The sequence below is a fragment of the Lepeophtheirus salmonis genome, chromosome 3, assembly GCF_016086655.4.
Source record: "Lepeophtheirus salmonis chromosome 3, UVic_Lsal_1.4, whole genome shotgun sequence".
Taxonomy (NCBI): domain Eukaryota; kingdom Metazoa; phylum Arthropoda; class Copepoda; order Siphonostomatoida; family Caligidae; genus Lepeophtheirus; species Lepeophtheirus salmonis.
The window spans coordinates 37,658,960-37,678,789 of NC_052133.2; the positions used below are offsets into that span (position 1 = coordinate 37,658,960).

At 32.2% G+C, this 19,830-nt stretch overlaps 1 pseudogene; it reads right to left on the reverse strand.

Moving 5' to 3' along the window:
- Positions 1–17,600: 17,600 nt before the first annotated feature.
- On the reverse strand, positions 17,601–19,179 carry LOC121115362 (flagellar calcium-binding protein-like; annotated as a pseudogene).
- Positions 19,180–19,830: the final 651 nt, after the last annotated feature.

The following is a 19,830-nucleotide window of genomic DNA, read 5'->3' on the forward strand; positions in this document are numbered from 1 at the left end:
TCAAAACATAAAGAACATTTAAAAAATATAAATATATATTATACGGATTACTAACGACGAAATGTCTTGCATGCTTTTTCTGTCATATTTTGTATACAATTCAAGTAAAGACAAAAAATAGTTAATTGCTCAAAAAAACAGGAAAAGGTTTTACTAAATACAAAAAACTAAATTAAAATTAGCAGTTTTAATTTTAAACCCAAAGATTTAATTTATTAAATCCTTTGTATTTTGTATCAGTTGTTATAATTTTATCCAAAGTCAAAACATTGGAATTGAGGATAAATCTGAGATATTGTAACACATATAAAACAAATGAAAATATTAAAATAATATTTTAATGAATGTTTTTTCCAGCTCATTTGCTACAAATTCCCAACATAGTACATTACAAAAAAGTCTATATACCCATTTTCTCCCGTATTCCAATTTGTGAGTTGTACAAATATGATTTATTCAACACATTTAACTTAATATGACATCATTGTAGGTCGATGTTTACAATTTGCAACTATACATGACGTCATCAACCGTTCAACTATATAGTGGGCATCAAGAACTTGTAGTAGCAAGACTAAATTACTGATCAATTAATATTTATTAATAAAAAATCAAAGTTAAAATATCGACCATACGAAGTGGGGACCTGAAACTTGCAGTATCATGACTTAATTAGGAAAAGCGTCCTCCTTCACAAACAATAAGAGTTTTCACTCCTTGCTAAATAGATTGGTAACTCTTGAAAATGAAGGCCGTTTCCATGGCGTACCATGCTTTCATGATGGCAGCTCGGAGCGAATCTAAATTTTGATTTGAGGTGCGGCAGACATTATTTTCCAATTCAACCCAAACTGCAAAGACCAAAGAGTTGAGGTGAGGGCGGGAGTAAGGACACATGAAGGCTGGACAGATGTTGTTGTTCCAGATTTTTTGGTAATCTTCTTGGCTGTATGTGAGGGAGCGCTCCTTAGTGGACTCCTTGATGTTGTAAGCAGTCCGGAAGGAGATGTAAACTGTCTCTGCAGCCTTCTCGGCACTGACACCTGAGTGGAGGTATCGCACAAGGGTTACCTTTTTTTGCTGTTGCTCCCACATTTTAACACTTAGAGGCATGATATAAAACCAAATCTCATCTATTTTTGCTTAATCTCCAGTTTGGTTACGTAATTAAAAATTACGGAGATAAAATCGTAAGTAAGTTTTGGGTCCCACTCTGTATAGAATCGGGGTTGACCGAATATAAAATGAGTCCGATTTTTTTATGACCGACCTAGACCGAATTTTTCTTGAAAGTGGTTCAAGCCAAACTTCTGTAAAGGACCAAAAACCAACACTACTTTATAGATATAAGTAAAAGTCGATGCCTCGACGCCTACTTCATTTTTATAAATATTTACAACGTGAACGTATGCATCAGAAGACTAATTTATGGGCTTCATTACTGCTTTATTAAAACTTACTAAAAGTATTTGCTAAAGATAATATAGCTCATATCTCATAAATAAACGACTTTTTAATATATATATAATAATATTAAAAAAAAAGTGACATTCTGTCAGAATGTTTATATCAATGGACAATGAATCGGTTCATTTATTTAAATACATAATAATGGAATTGAGCCAAGATTTTGAAAGGATTAAAATTTAATTAGTGAATGTTTATTATTGTTCCTTCTTTGATTGTAATCTTATGTACCGTGTGTACTGTGAGGGATGCAGATTCTCAACTGTCGCTGACTTTACGTACTAACAAAAATAACATACATCATTTTTTTTACATATATTTATTTCAAACAATTTTTTTGGTTGGATGTTTTGTGACTTCTATAACAGCCTAATAAACGCAATCAACCCATAATTTAAGAACATAGGTATGGCTGGGATGAAGAACACATGTAGCAGATTTTATAGTCGGATTGAGGCCGTCATTGCCACTTAGGATAATAACATCGCATAGATAGTTACGAACGGCCCATAACAACTATGGATTTTGAATCATCCTGTGTTAATTTAAATCTACATAGCCTTTCCTAAATTGCTTCTATGATAGTCAAAATTATTTTTAGGCAAGGAAATAACCTCCTAGAACTTTAGAACAATCCAAACTAGTTTACAATTTAGTCATTTCGAGATATGAATATTGAAGTTGAGAATCTGCACCATTCACATTATACAGTCGTCCATTTCTTCAACAGATTAAAAACATATTTTTAACTTAATACATAATTAACAAAAGCATAAAATAATATATATAATTAATTACTAACAAAATACAGTTAAATTTAGATCAGAGCAACACCTATGTGTTAGAAGAAAGGTTGTTCTTATCCAAAGTGCATCATAAACTAGATCTTAAGAAACACATACATAATTATATGTGTATGTTATAGATATTTATTTATTAACATGGTTCATAATTAAATTTAGACTTAAATTAGTCTATAGCATCAGTCATTCTTCTTTGTTTTTGATAACAAAGTTTATTGTAAGGTTGTATTGTAACAGTTTTTGTTGCACAAATGTTACATATCAAAAAACATATTTTTATTCAATATTTAATTAAAATGTGTCAAATTGTAACTTTTTTTAAAACTGAAAAAAACCTGTTGGTTATTGTCAGTAGATTTTAATATAATTTTGAATAAGAAAATACTCTTAGAAGGTAATTATTAATTTTAAAAGAAAAGTTCCAAAAATATTTTTTTTCTTCATACTAATTTATTGAAACTTTTTCACATGATGAAAATTATCTTCAGACAAAATAAAATAAATATTTCAGGGTTGAAATAGCATTAGTAAAAGAGAAATATTATAGTTATATTTAAATACACACATATATGTATATATATATATAATATTAAGAGTTTTTGCACTACAGATGGGGCATAATTTTTCTAACATTGGGGTATGTTAACACTACCACGACCTATTAAAGAATGAGAAAAAAAGGAAAAAAGTAAGCGTTTTACAAATATTTGATTTCTAAGCTAAGCTTTTTCTCTTCAAAAATCTCTTCTCTAGTAATCAGTGAGACCATGGAAAGCAAACAAATTATAATTTTATCGGTAGTAATCGTAAGTACTTCTTGTCGTGTTTTCAAAACATATGATGACGTCACAAAAACTAAGAACTCTTTTGTTTGTACAGTCATCACTTGTATATATATATAGATACAACTCATACAAAAAATCAAAATTACCCGTCATTAGTGAGTATTAATATGACTAATATTAATATTTTTGAAATTTATATCACTTGTTAAATTAAAAGTTGATTTAATGCAAAATAGTTGAGAGAGGTTAAAGTTAATCTTATCCCAGTTTTTATTCCATCCAGATTTGACTGTATGTACCATTTCAAAAATACAAAGGATTTAATAAATTAAATTTTTGGGGTTTAAAATTAAAATTGCTAATTTTAATTTAGTTTTTTGTATTTAGTAGAACCTTTTTCCTGTTTTTTTGAGCAATTAACTATTTTTTGTCTTTACTTGAATTGTATACAAAATATGAGTTTTTGTTGTAATCCCAAAAGAATCGATAATTCTCGTAATATATGTTGCAGCAAAAACAATGACAAACTGATTGTATTATAAAAAAATATTTATTATCAAAAAAAAAAACTACATAAACCCCTCAAAATCCGTTTGACAATTTTTTTTCCACATTAATTTACCTTAAATTATGCAATTGTAAAGTAAGTTTGATAGATTTAACTTTTTTTATGCTTGAGAAAAAGGATATATTGAAATGTGTAATTTTTGAGTATTTCGATCAAAATTATTATGGATGTAACTGTTCCCAAATTGAATCCCCTTTTCGCTTAGGGATAAATTAAGAATGATCATAAACTATTATATTGTATGAAAGATACTATATTAAACTAATTCAAAATTCGTAGGAAGATTATATTCAATCACAGTAAGATGCATTACATTTTGAGATGTCAGGGTAGCAAAAAACCTGAAAAATACATAATCGACCATATCTTTACAAATATATTGAGGTATATTGATACCTCAAATTAGTATCTTTATGTATGCTTAATTAAATGCTTCATATACAAAAAAAAATCCAATTCAGCAAAAATGACCATAGGCAAGGTTTGCACACTACCGATTTCCAACTCAGGAAGTTAATTAAAATAACTTAGTTTGTAATTAAATGAGGCGTTATGGGACTCCCAAATTATAATTTGAACTTTTACAAAAATTATAAATAGTTCTTGACATATTTTACATTATTGTATCACACAACCAGTAATAATATTTCAATAATTGTTGGAGATACCTCACAGCTTGTTTGAATTCAACCAATCAATGTTCAGAAAATTGATTAGGAGAAAAGAAGACGAAACATCGACAGCTTACAACAATATACCTTGTGTATTTTTGTGCTAGAGGGTTAACACTATATTACATAGATCTTATTAGGATATTGAGAGCCTCTTATGGAGTTTAGGTATTTATGCAATTTATGGAATGGGATATATAGTAATTAGGTAATAGTTTTGATGTTGTAAGTCTTTTTTTTTTTAAACATTGCTTTTTTTCATATCTATTAGGGTGTGTTACACCGATGAAACAAGTCATAGTACTCTTTTTCTAGAATGCCATGATTAATAGTGTCCGCAGCAGAATAAATATATTCAGACCTTCTCTCCCAAATAATTATTCAAATTAAATTAGTTATCTTCATTTGGAAAATAAATAAACAAACATCATTGAGACCAGGATCAATTTTGCCGTATGCAAGGGCCAAAGAAAATTTATTTGGCTACACTTACATACAGTGGAGAAAATAAGTATCTTATCCCTTGCCGATTTTGTAGTCTATGACTTTAATAGTAGGTATATTTTAACAGTGAGGGGTATTACATGGACAAAAAAAGTGTTTGGAGGAAGAAAAAGGTTTAGTATCAGCCCAATAACAACATCCCCACTGTCAAGTATGAGAGTAGAAAACTTATTTTTTGGGGTTGTTACTTTGCTAACAACTTTACTGCATCATAGGGTGCATGGACGAGCCCATAAGTGAAAATAATATCATCCGCCGATATGTTAAACAAAGAAACCCAAAATTAATGTGGTCATCCTAATAGCTTGAAGAATGTTTCGGAGAAGTGGTGCTGAGCCATATGATTTAGGCAGGAATTACATCTATGTCAATCCTCAACTCTACCCTGAGTCCAAAAAGGACTTACACAAATAGCACCGCAACAAATCTTCAGCTTTACTTTTCGTCCTTCAAGCACTAGTGATTACTGGATACGTATTGTTCTCTCTTCAAGTCTAAAGTTATAATGAGAACAGCTTTGGAAAATATAAAACATATACACTGGTGACCACTATAAAGAGGCTTTTTATTATTATTTTCATCTATGAACAGGGCCATGTACTGGGAAATCTGGGGTGACAACCTTCTTTCCTGCAGGGCAGGGCCCTGAAAATGGGTCGTCGTGGACGGGTCTTTTAGCACGACAATGACCCAAAACTTACGGTCAAAGCAACAAAGAAGTTGCTCAAGAAGAAGCACATTAAGGGCATGGAGTGACATAGTCATTTCCCGGATCTCAATCTTATAGAAAATCTTTATCAGTGGGCAAACTTACAAAATCGGCAAGGGATCAAATATTTATTTCATCCACTGTAAATAGATACAAGAGATATTTTATTGCTTTATGCTACACACATTTGAATAAAAATATTATCATTTTCTTCTTTGTAAGAGAATCAACAGTCTATTAAAGAAATTGGCAGTATTACACATCATGATATTTAGCACTTTGTATTTTGCAAATACTTGTCAAATACCTACATAATATAAATATATTCTACATACATATGTTTGTAAGTATGTATGTTTGTACCAACCATGTTGTAAATGATTTGATATTTTAAAAAAGAGAGGGGTAGACGACCATAAAACATATCATTTATCAACGTTGCTCCGTTACCTACATAAATAGTGATATCACAGATCCTTAAATTACGGTTCCGAGCTATATGCAGTTCTTTAGCCTAACGGTTCTCTTCTCTTAACTTATCATCATCTACATTTTTGAGGTTATAATCTACCGTTCATCGATCAAGCTTGGAGATCCGATTCTTTCTTATTTCTATTTTCTGATAAAACAGCAGGGGCGTCTGGAGGGGTTTGATCCCCCTTCTCAAATCAAGAATTTTTTGTTCGCAACAACAAAAAAATCTCGTTTTGGGTGAAAAAAATTAAAAGTTGTAAATCGTAAATATTAAGGGCCGGTCAAAAAATTTGAACTGTAAAAATAAAATAATATTGTTTTTTCGTCTCTTAAAAGAAATTATAATCCCCTCGGAAAAAAAATCTACAGATGCCCCTAAACAATACCGTATATAAGCATTAGGTTAGAGGAATATGAATCAGGTGAGGGGGGGGGGAATCCCCCGATTCAAATTCTTACCGAATATTTGTAAATAGGATTTTTTTTTTTTGAAAACATTTCTTAATCCCGTTTCTTTCCTTTTTTTTATACGACATTTATTGATGCAGTTTTTTTTAATAGTATATATTTTCAGCCAACCTTTTTTAATAAAATCATTGCATCGGAATCTCCTCACCAAATTCAGGGTTATTAGACCAGTTATTTTACGTATTTCGTATGTAACCAGTTTTTCTCAAACCAGTTCGGACCTACAAACCGTAACATCACTAATAGGTAATAAGTATCCTGATTTTAATTTAATTATAATCCAAAACAGAATAATAATTATTTATTTACGCTCCACCTGAAGTAATAAATTGATGTCCATATATTTATTTATCTTTTCAATTTGAATCGTATTTTTATTAACACAGAGTGGTTTGTTGTGATGTGCTATTCATCTTTTTGTTAATGAAGTCAACCTAATGTGCCCTTATAATGTGTTGGGGTTTTTTTATAAGTAAATTTTTTCTTTTACTCCTAAATTTAGATGTTATTGCAAGATCATCCAAAGAGGTTAAGGGGACCTTCAGAACAAAGCATGCAGCTCCTCAGATCATGTATCTGGTCATCAGATGACTAGAAGATGGACTCTTTGAAGACAGGGAAAATGTTGATAATGAGGCCTACTACAAGGTTTTGAGCTGGACTATTTTGCCGAGGTTGAAGGCCAATAATTTGGTGGGAAATTGTGTATGCATTGGGGATGGGCCTCAATTTCATACATCTCCCAATACCCAAAAGTTTTGCTTGGATATATATGTATCTTTCTAAAACAAGTCTTATCTCAATCCTTTAGAACATAGTTGAAGGAGATGTCAAGACATGGGAGATAATTACCCCTCACCCTAGAATATTGCAATTGCTTATATACCTAGCAATATTCAAGCAATTGATTTGCTATAATCGGTCATTATTCGGCCCTTTATATTGTCTCCTAAAAGTTTTCCTCTACTGTTGTGAGTTTGAAGCATTTTGGAGGCCATGACTGTTTTGAGTTCTTGTGAAATGTAGACGAGTTGAAAGCTGTTATCATAGAGTAATTGAGCAATTTTTCCAAGGAATACATCCAGAAAACCAGCATTAGGGTAGTGTTGAGAATGTGATTGCTTTCAAGGGTGGTCATTGGTCACGTTGAGTGACACTAGTCAATGACATTTTTTCTCAAGAGTTTTTTCAATAAAAAATACAAATAGATTTATAAATTACACACTGTTATCAAAATTATTACATGTAAAAAAAATACAACAGCACCCCGTAAATACAATCACATCTACAGAATAAATATGGACAGACAGTAAGCCATCAGGACCAAAAACGAGTAATTAACAACTTTTTTCTGAGTTAGTGATATCAGCAATAAACTTCATCAATAACTCTAATTGGCTATTTATATATATACATATATAAGTATAATGATACTGATGTAATTTAATTTCAGATTTATGATCTTTTTTTTTCCTTATATACTCCCTGATATTACGGTTTTTTATTAATGTTCTTTGTGTGCATTTTGTTACCTTTATGGTATCTTGCAACCTTCACATAAAAGGAAGCAGAAAAAATGCCTCGAATCAAGGTAATTTTTTGCTTTAGTGAGGTAACAGCGTGACAAAAAGTATATTAGGTATTCGAGACTGGGGTGTGTCCGAATCAAACGAGCATTCATTTTGATGACTTTATATAAAGGATGTCAAATATTGACGACATCAACATTACTTTTTACTCATATTTGAAAAGTGGGTGATCCGGTTCCACTGATTATCTTAGTGTTTCTCAAACTGTGGGACGCGCACCAAGGAGGATACAAAAATATATATAAATCAATATTTTTATTTGAAAAAAGTATAAATAAGTCTTCATTAAAAAACACAAAAATATTTCTTATTTAAAAAAAAAACAAGATTCTACTAGATTTGCTTTTTTCGAATGATACTCAAATGGTATCTGAAGTGCAGATCCACGCAGCATCAACAATTTCTTTGTATTTCGGTAAGTTTCTTACGCATTTTATTATTATTATAACTGTTGATCAACAGAACTCAAACTACCGGATTGTCCAATTTAAATCCGAACACTTGATAATTCAATAATTAATTAAGGTTGAGTCATTGAAATCGATTCATATTTCTATTTATTAAAGCATAAGCAATTACTTACAATGCAAACCTGAGCTCTCTGCCTTACGTACAAGTCGAGAAAATGATACTTGAACGTGATCAACGAATTTCCATTCTCTCACTTTAAACTGTTGGGTGTCTCCAGGGCCGCCGTCAACGCGTCAGCAAGTCCGAAACTTTGAAAACGAAAAAGGGTTCTTTAAAAAGGCCAAACTGGACTAAGAGGAGTTAAATAAAACAACCCCTGTCAATCCCCTTAAGCCCATGAGGGTCCATACAAGAGATCTCGGGGTTTCACATCAGACTGTCTAGAGAGCTATGAAAAAGTTGGGTAGAACAAGGCATGTGAGGGTGGAGAGGCCACTTTCGACACCAGGAATTAAAAAAACCCATATCCTGATATGCCAGAATCTTTTGAGTTCTTTTGAACTCTTTTTTAAGACTCCCCCATCCCTACATCCCTGATGCCATCCTGCAGTGTCCGTCATCCATACACTGAGGCCCTCTAAGCCACTGTCAGTCAATAATGGGACTCCATGACGGAAAAATACATCCACAATGGGTGCCAGACCTTACATCGCCGCCTGGAACCCATTATTGCTGCTAAGAGTGGCTACATTAATTAATCAGTGAGCTCAGACACACATCTATTTAAAGTATTTTATTATTTATTTATTTGAAATTCTACTGTTAATTAATAAATTATATCTTGTTCAAGTTTAAAATTCAAATTGTTCAAATGTTTTTGGGCCATTCGGTATATCTTTGTTATACTCTGATCATATCCCTTCTATCAAATAAAACATATAGTTGGGATGAACAAAGTAATTTTGCTAACTACAATTATTGCCAGTTTTTGAACTGAAACTTGGATAGAAAGAGTAACAGAGCTTTTTTAAGAGCTTAAAGCAGGGATTGTAATAGGCAATTTTTCCACTCTAAAAAAATTATCATTATTTGTAAATACATTTTGAAACTTTATTTTGCACTAGCAAAACATAAGTAGAAAACATAAGTGGTTTATTGTTACAATTCAACATAGGGCTTGGATCATTTGTCTTCAATGTCCCCCAAAAAACTACTTTCAGGGCTATCCATATAGTTTTTCTTGGAAGAGGAGGGAATCAAAACTTTTAAATTTCAAGGTATCTATCCATTTAGAATGAATACAACAACTAACTTTTTAATATTATTTTGTGTACCCAACGTAAACCCTAATTTGCAAATAGTAAGGAAAAGATGTGATAAGTTTTCTGTGCTTGGATGGAATACCAATGTATCAATAGAATCCCTTACATAATCTACGTCTTCAAACATATACATTATATATACACATAATGAATACAATGGTTAGGCCCCTTCGTAAAACACACATTGACAAATTGATAATGAAATAAAAAGAAACATCTAATGTATACCTTGACATAATGCCATTTGAATAATGGTACGACAACTTGTCATTTTTTAAATTAGTTCATATAAATTAAATATATATTTTTTTAGGAGAATACATTTACCTAAAAAAACTCTAAGGAAAGAGGCGACAAGCCGGGATAAAATAATAATGAATCAAAAACATGTACCTCAAATATGTTCACTCATTTACACACCCTCGAGCAAAAAAATGACTAGGGATAGTACATTTGTAAAATCCGGGGAGAATCAAACTGTAATATTTATCTACAAAAATACCATACCTAATAATGACGCCGATAAAAGAATGAACATAGCACATTTTAAATATTTTAAACCAATCAAAATTCATTTAGATTTTTTTTTCTTTTTTTTTGCAAACTGATATGTATGTCGCCTCTTTTCTAAAATTTACCCATTTGTATAGCTGTAAAAAAATATGACATTGGATGAGAGCGATACTTTTTGTAGTTGCATCCTGAAAAATGTTTTTTTTTTTCAAAATTGTTATCATTATTATTTAATTCTTGAGTAGGGAACTTAAAAGTATAAAGTAATCACTATTGCATGAATGACGGAAAGTAACCCTGAGGATTTGATGGAGAGTTATAAGTATAAATCCTTGTTGGACTTGGAGTAGAATTAAGAATCGATATCGTAGTAGTTCCTGCGTATATCCTTGCTAAAAACGGAGTGGAGTTTGTGTGGATATTCTTCATCTCGTAGCTACTCGTAGTGACACTTCAGATTAGCTAAGCTACTCTTTTTTAAAACATTTTACAAATTATCCGGGTTAGCACATACATTTTAAGCTCTTTTTTCAAAAGTACCTATGTGTATTAATAGTTGATTGATATGCGACAAAGGTGATGAAAGATCTTAGTTCCACCATTACATCTGTTCGACACCCTTAATACGAAGTGGCAGTACACACCTGCTGGTTGAATTAATTATCTGTCTTTATAGTACTTTTTTTTCCACGCGTAAGATGTTGCTTTTTGTGATATCACAGATTTAGTCACTTTCATTAACCTAAAATTTATACAAAACGGTTGTAAAAAAAATGTAAATATTGTAACCATAATTTTTTACAATGCAATTATTTCGTCCCCTTGCAGAATTCCCCTTGTTAATTCAGTTGTTTAATTGAAGCAGACAAAAAAATAGTGTTGAAGCAAACAATATTTGATCTTGTGGTCAACGTTTTGCCACTTATTTTATAGCTTTAAGAAAGACATGACCTCCACAAATTCACCTTTTTAACTGGATTAACAAGGTGAATACTATGAAGGTAAGAAAAAGCTACATACATTATAAGTAAAGATTATAAAGTGACGTCATATCATAAAAAGCGACATCTTGTGGCAGGAGAAAAGTTTTCAATAAGGGAATCTACTCAAGCTAACAAGGGGGGGGCTTTAATAATATATAATCCAATTCATCATTTACTCTATTATGAATGAATTTTTTAGTGAATACGAAAATAAATAAAGAAATTATATAAAATATGAATGAAACTTGTTTTTCATCTAAAATGAACTCAAATTATTTTTAACAAATCAGGTATTTGTTATTTTTTAAAGATGATAAACAAATCCTTTTAATAAATGCATTGCTGTTATGAGTAATTATAATGTAACTCAATTCAAATATTATGTAGGAGAGACCGGGAATATTTGGAACCAAGGGTGTAAGAAAATGGAAGGGCAGATATGGTAACAAAGGATGGAAAACTATCAATAATCAGCTATTAGTAAGGTACTTTAGGGCAATATTTGATCTTTCTTTTTTTTAAATGTGAGCAAGAAATGTATTTCCTAAGAAAATGGTGAAAAGAAGGCTAGTCTCAAATATTAAGCAAAATTACTATCCCCTTTTTACTGAGCACTACAATATCTCAAATTTCTACCCAATCAGTGAGTTTTGAATAAGTTTATATAAGTTATATAAGCCAATAGCATGGTAATTATTAATTCAAATGATATAATTTACATCGAAAACATAGAAAAACTGATTGTACTATGTCAAAAATAATGTTTTTCGAAACAATTAATTTTACCCATCACATTGTATTACCTCACCAACATAAATAGTTAGCCTATATTTGGTTGTTAGCTGTCAATTTTATTACTATTTTCCCTTATCAGTATTTTTAACGAGGTCTGGTTAAATTCGAATTGTCTATGGTTAAGCTGTGAACAATTCCCATCAATTATATTTGCTAATAAATACAAACTGATTTTAGAATTTTTTTTTCGCTTATTTTTTTTAAAGAAAGATTTTTAGATACAATTAAGATAAAGACATACTTCAAATCATTTTTTATACAATATTGAAATAAAAATTTGACCAAAATTAATTATGAATTCTTTTTCACAATAACCTACATAATATTATACGGTTTTAGATATAGACGATAAAAAATAGGAAAATTGAAGATTGTACTGAAAATATATCATTATACAATCACAATTCCATTTTGTAGATAAGTATTACTTTCCATTGATTCATCAAGATTGATTAGAAATTTGTACATTTTGTTTGGTGAAAATATCAACTTTGAGCATTCAAGATAATGCAATTTATGACGACAATGAAAATGAGATGCCACATGTCATATGTCATGGTGAAAAATCGTTAAGAAGCGAATTACCAGAGGGAAAAATGTACCTGGTAAAATAATCAGTCACGATAATATGCAGTTTTATAATAGATTAAATGGCAGGAGCTTTTTTGATTCTCAAGAAAAGGGGATATAGCAACATTTCCCGGTCTCCCCTATAAATTACATAATAGATGTACAGTATACCCATTATACATAACTTGATGCCACCATGTCTTTATGAATGATATATGTCTAATTTATTCATTGGTCCATGCAAATTTGTTGAACAACACAACAATAAATATAATTTAATTAAGAATACCAAAGACTTGTCTCTACAAACGCTATCACATTTCAAACTGTGCATTAAAGAAAATTCATAAAGAAGACAAACCTGACTGAGTTATGATTTAGCAAATATATAAAGGAGTGACGTAACATAGTCGGATAAAAAGGGTTTTAATTAATCATTAAGGTAGCAATTGAAGTAGAAGAAGAAAAAAATGAAAGATTAATTATGTTGATTTCCCTTTTGATATATATACCTAAGAAAATAAATCAACATAATGTAATGAACTTCTGACAAATGCATTTATGTAGGAATTGAAAAGGTATGTAATTGCTCTAAAACATTTATTTTTAATGAATTGTATACATATAAAGAATAATGCCTAATAACTGGGGTTCTGCAAGATTTTATATATACAGGGAGCGGGGATCAAATTGTCGCCAAAATATTTTTCTGCAAAAAACAACACAAAATATACATTTTTTAACATTTTTATTGAAAATCAAAACTATGACGAGCATATAGGTATAGAGTAGCCATTCATTCGATATAATCACCGTTGGCATCAATAACGGCCTCAATACGGCCTCTGAACCGGCCGCAGGCTCTTCTAACCATCTCATTGTCCATGTTGCCGAATACCTCCTTGATGGAGTCCATCAGGCTGGCCTTGGTGCTATGGGGATGTCTGTTGGTATGTCTCTCGACATAACCCCAGACAAAATAGTCCAAAGGATTAAGGTCAGGAGAGTTAGGAGGCCACAAATCCTTGGTTACGACGTCATAACAGTTCTCGGTTAACCACTGCATGGAGATTTTGGACACATGGCAGGGTGCTGAGTCCTGTTGCCACACCCAGGGCCTGTCTCCGGCCACCCCTTGGATCCAGGGTGGAACCACCTTCTCCATAACATCCAGATAGACCTCTGTATTGACCTTTAGACCCATTTCAAACATGTGGGGAGGCATAACATGACCTTCACTGCTGACCAACCCGAACACCATGACCATTGCAGGGAACTTGGTCTTCATTACCTTCCTCACATGGCTGGTGCAGGTGGCTATCCACCTGTTGTTCTGCTTGTTGACCTTCTGATCTTGACAGAAATTCTTTTCATCAGAGAAAAACCACAGCGTGCCGGGCTGCTTTGGGTGCTTGAGCTTGTTGAGCAATTTTGTTGATTTCATCAGCCTGTTGTCCTTTGCCTTCTGGGTCAAGATCTGGCCCACCTTCATCTTGTAGCTCCTGCACCTTAAATCCTCAGATACACAGTCCCTTATTGTTTTCTCATGGCAGCCCAGATCCCTCGCCATGGCCTTCATGGACCTGGTAGGGTAATCCTCAACCATCTTCTTCGCCTTGTCGACAAAGTCGTTGTCCCTGACCTTCCTGTCGGCGCCCTCCTCCTTGGGTGCCCTCTTTATGGTGGCATCAACATCCCAGGTGTCCTCTAGCTTCTTACTGATACGCTGAACAGTTCGTAAATTCACTCCTAAAGTTGAAGCAATTGATTTCACCTCCATTATTAGCCAATGCCATGACTACGGCGGACCTATAAAGCTCCTCGTTCCACTTATAGCTCTTTATCTCCTCATATGATGAGGGCATGATGCTAACTGAACTACGTATCGTCAGCTGACGAGAATAGCTTTCCTATTTGGTAACCGGTTTTTTATTTGATAATGTCGTCTTCAAGATATCAAGGTTTAAAGTAGGCGATAATTTGATCCCCGCTCCCTGTATATATATATTTTTTTAAATTAAATTACGATAAATTTAGAAAAATTAAATTTTTCTGAAAAAAAATTTAAAAAAATCAATTTTCGGATAAAAATTTCAAATATTAAACTTTTCTTTTTTAAATTACAAAAAACCACAGCTATTCACAAAAAAATTTAAAAATCAAGATTTGTTCAGAAAAACTGATTTTTGTAGAAATGTTTTTTTAAATAATACGTTTTTTGGGAAGAAATCAGAGCTATTTACATAAAATTAATTTTTTTGAAAAAAAATTGAACAAGTAATTAAATTTCCAATATTAAATTTATATTTAAAAAATTTCAAATATTACATTTTCCAGTAAGACTAAAAAGTTCCTGATTTTTTTTTTTTTTTTTTTTTTTTGGGGGAGGGCTACAGCTCCTTTCCTGTGGACACCCCTGAATACGTAATGTGTATGAGGAGTGGGGGAAGAAGTACTAAAGAAAAGATAAGGGCTTAGTGAGTATACAAACTCAGGCCTATACGGGGTGAGGATTTTAAATCCGGAACAAGTTTAGAGCTTAATATCTTGGCAACCCTGAAAGCTATGTATATAAAAAGTCTACTCATCAGATTTAGCAGACAAACAGTATAGGAAAAAATACAAAGTCGATGAGATGTCCTCCGAATACGAACACCGTGCAGCCATTATTGTTTGCCTCTGTTCCGGGCACATGCTCAAGGATACAAATATCTCCATAGATAATAATGTTAGAAAGCTTAAATTGATGTTAGCAGATTCGTTGTCATGCTAGAATTTTAAACTGGTGCGGTTTGTCCAAATCGAGTTTATGGAATCGGATTTATTCCGTAAAACCAACATTGGAAACCTTTATTCTTTTAGGCAAGGGAAATGTGGCCTCCTAGCTCGCTGGATCTGACACCTTGGACTACTAGATTAGGGAGTCTTGGAAATATAATCCAATGAACGGGAGCATAACACTGTTAACTCCTTGCAGTCTTTCATTCTTGAGGTAGTGGCCAACATGGACAAAGAGGTCCTTCATCAATGCCTGTGTCATGTTCTGGGCCAGGTTTTAGGCGGTAAGTTTGAGTGTTTGGTTTCACTATATACCTCTACAATTTGCAGAGCAAAAGATTCCTGAATTGCTGAACTACTATTTTGAAATAAATTGTACCATACATTATCCTCCAATTTTCCGGATTTAAAATCTGGACCCTCTATATAAAAAAAAGAGGGGGAGAAGACAAAAAGCAGCATAGAAATTTACTAAAGATAAACTATAAAAAATATATCATTTTTTATAACATACATACTTTTAAATTGAAGCTGTTTCATGTACTAATATTGGCTGCCTGGCCCACGTTATTTCATACGCATGTAAAAAGTAAATAAAAAGGTAAATTTCAAATGTATAAATATTTGTATTACAATTTGGAGCCAACATAAAACTCAAACCTTGTTTTTACCGAAGTTATATACCCACATATTTATATAAAATTATTAAATCACGTGTCTCCCAGAAAAGTCTACTAATTTAACAGTTATAACAAATGGATATATTATAATTGGCAGTATTATGCCATGCCCCTCTAAGACGAAATGTCTGCCGTCAGCAGAACAAAGGGAAAGGTGTAAACTTTATATATTTAAGCATTCTTTACAGTGATTATTCTGAAATGGTTCCCATCGTCCATCGACTCATGGAAAAAAAAATCATGCTTTTTTTCCCGTACAATCCCAATATTGACCCTTAGAAGTCTATGAAATATAATGGATTCGAATTCTACCTTGATCATCCAGAGTGGGGCTATCTTCCAATTTTGCAACACATATTCTTGAATGATGAAAACTGTGCAGTTCCCAACGCAATCAATCAAACATAATAATAAACAAATAAACAAAAATACCTATGGACAATAATGTACTTTAGGCCTGAGTTTGTAGAAATGAAAAGAAAACTGGAAGAACTGCCCTGTCCTCCTTTCAGATTTTCATAGATGGGAGACTGGAGACAGTTCAAATATTTTTGACTTTTGCTGAAATTGCTCAGAGTTGGTTTGACTTGGACGCACTAAAAGTTAACACCACGTACATACATATGCTTGCTATTGTTTGAACTTATTTATAAATGATTCCAGTTATTATTTTTTCCACAAATTACAGGTACATTGCATAAGTTGACCCGGACACAAGACATCTTATAGATGGGATTAACGTTCATACAACTTTGGTATTCCGGTAATCACTAATCCGTTATTTGCCAATCCACTAGTTTTTTCTTTTTGTCTACTAATCAGCGGAATATATGGATACATTGTATAAATTTGACCGCACGTCATACTTTCTCTTTCTATCTCGAAATTGTAGACAGCGACATCGGATAGGTGAAATTCAATCCTCGCAACCTTTTAAGGATAAGTATATAACTTCGTAAAGTGAAGAATATATTATGGGAGTTGGAGGAAAGGGGATCTCGACTCAATCAATTGCAATTGCTCGAATATGTTTCCACGTAAGTTAAGAGGATTGAATTTCAAGTATCCACTGTCACTGCCTCCAATTTCGGGATAGAAAGACAAAGTATGAAGTGCAGACGAACTTATTAAATGTTTGATCATTAAGAAATGAACAGGGTTGATTTGAATTTAATAAGAACATATAGTAGTTCTAAAGGTGTCCAATATAAACCATCATAGTGGAACAATACATTAGAAAAAACATGAATTTTGTCATTTCTGTGTGTATTTTTATGAAAACTCATCGTGAAGATTGATTTTTCTTTCTTGTTTTTTTAAATTTGAACAAACACCTTTATTTAAGGTAAAATTTAGAAATCAATACTTATCCCTTTTAGAGATATTAGTATTGAATTTAAGTGTAAACCTTAACCATTCATTATATAAGTGTATTAAAAAGGTCTGGAATTCACCAAAAAAACAATATGTAATAGCTCCTTTTAAATTAATTATAAATTGTGCTGAAAGATTATTCATCTTGACTATCTATATAATCCTCGATGTCGAGATTCTTTTTGAGAGCCCAGATTATCAACTCATTAAAAAGAATTTGATCTCCTGTATTAGCATCAATGCTATCAAATTCAGCTTCCATGTCCTCAATTTTCCCCAACCTTGTTTTAACGGAGGGCTTTATCTTCTCACTGCAAAAATTATTTTATGGAGACTCGATTATCATCTCTAGTGTCAATTCTATCAAAAGCCTGATAATATTCAAAGAAGTGTCTCAAGTTTTGGAGAAACAATCTGAATTCACGAAATTCCATTTACTCGGGACCATATTTATTTTTGTGAAGCATTTTTGTCAGAGTGAAAGGTTCTATTGACAGCTTTTTAGCAATCAAAAAGTTCGTCAATATTTAATACATCAGGCATTTCCTTATCAACCTCAGCCAAGCACAAGTATTTATTTCCATTGGGATCAAATTTCTTGAAAAGTGCACGTCTTTTAGCCTTATCTTCAAGATTCCTTTGAAATGGAAGTTTAGAGTTGATAATTACCAGTCGATTTTGGATGCTATTTTCTTAGAATTTTAGCCAATATTGTCTTGCTCTGGCTGAAAAAGATTGTGAAAGAATTTTTTCTCTCTTCTTTAATATTTTTGTGAAATATTTTTTAATCATAATTTATTATTTTTATATCTATTTCAAGATATTTTTAATATTCAAGGTTGAAACTTTAGTAAAATTTAGAATGTGTTTAATTATAATGTCACAATGAAATATTTTTTTCATTTTACTCAAAAAAAAAATATATGTATTATCAATTAACTTAAAATTTATATTTTTTTCCTTGAAATACATAATAAATTACTTAAATTTTGCAGTATTTATCGTTTACTATCACATCCTAGAATTTCCCAGGATCTTGCTGAAGGACAAATTCTCTGTAAATGGAAAACACTAATACGTATTTCTCAGAATAAAGTATTCATTCATCATGACATACATAGATATTGACTTCAAATAAAAACAAGTCCCAATAAAGACCTTCGCGTCGTGTTAATTACAGATTTTGGACTTAACAATTAAGCTTTAAATGTATTTTTGAGATGTGTAAAGAGTTTCAATAATAAAGATGCGCAAATTTACAAAAAGCTGTTGTGTTATCTTCTAAAAGAGATATTGCAAACAGAAATATATCTCACTTCTGGACAAAGATGGATACAAAAAGGTTGGAGATTCCAACTTAAACTCACACCGGCCATGACACCTCAGACATCGTCAAGCAGTGAAGAATAAACCGCTACAACATCCATCGTGCTTGCAAGCACCTGGATAGAGGGTCCAGCTTCAAGGATTGTGCTTGAAGCGATAGTCAAGCTAACGCCTGGAGATGGACAAATACTATCTTTATGGGATACTCGGCTATATCCACTATCGAATTCACAAAAAAGAAGTCCCTAGACCGGTATACCGTGCCAAAGGTGTTCAAGATAGAAAGAAGTTAAAAAGGCTTGAGAAGATACCCTTCTAGACTCAATAGCATCAACAATTCCGTGAGGAGCGTTGAAGGAGGAGTATTCTTAAACTCTCACCTCCCTCATCACCAATGGACCTCGGTCTGAAGGACTACAACCTCTGGTAATAATTAGAGTCCAATGCATTTCCAGTCCGCTACAGCAACATTTCCGATCTAAAGTTATCAGTGAATAAGAGGTGTAAGAATATGAGCCACAGCTATATCTCACTTGTGTGCACTGCCTTCTGGCCCTCTGAGAGGCTGTCATTTCCGCCAATCGCGGCAAATTTCACAAATATGTTCCTGCTTATAAATTGAATAAATCTTTCTTAAATGTATTCTATGTCCGATCTCATTTGATCTCATCCAGATTAAAATAAAGTACAGTATGCAAGGTGGTGTAAGACTTATTCAATACCGGGTATACCCAGTGCTAGTTTTAGAGAAAGCATTGAGGGCATTTGCTCTATACTTTACCACAAAATAGAGATCCTGCACGAAATTATTAATTTAAAAATATTCGAAACTCATATTCTAAAAAAAAAAAAAATTAAATTCGAATTTGAAAATAGAAATGACCCCGCATATTTATCATAAATCCCACTCATTGTAAAATGACCCTGATTGTTCCTAACTAAATGCATTTATGCACTAACGTGTCAAATTATTGTTTTAAACATGCAAACAATAAATAAAACACTTGATGCAAATGAAAAAAAGCTTAAATGATACGGTT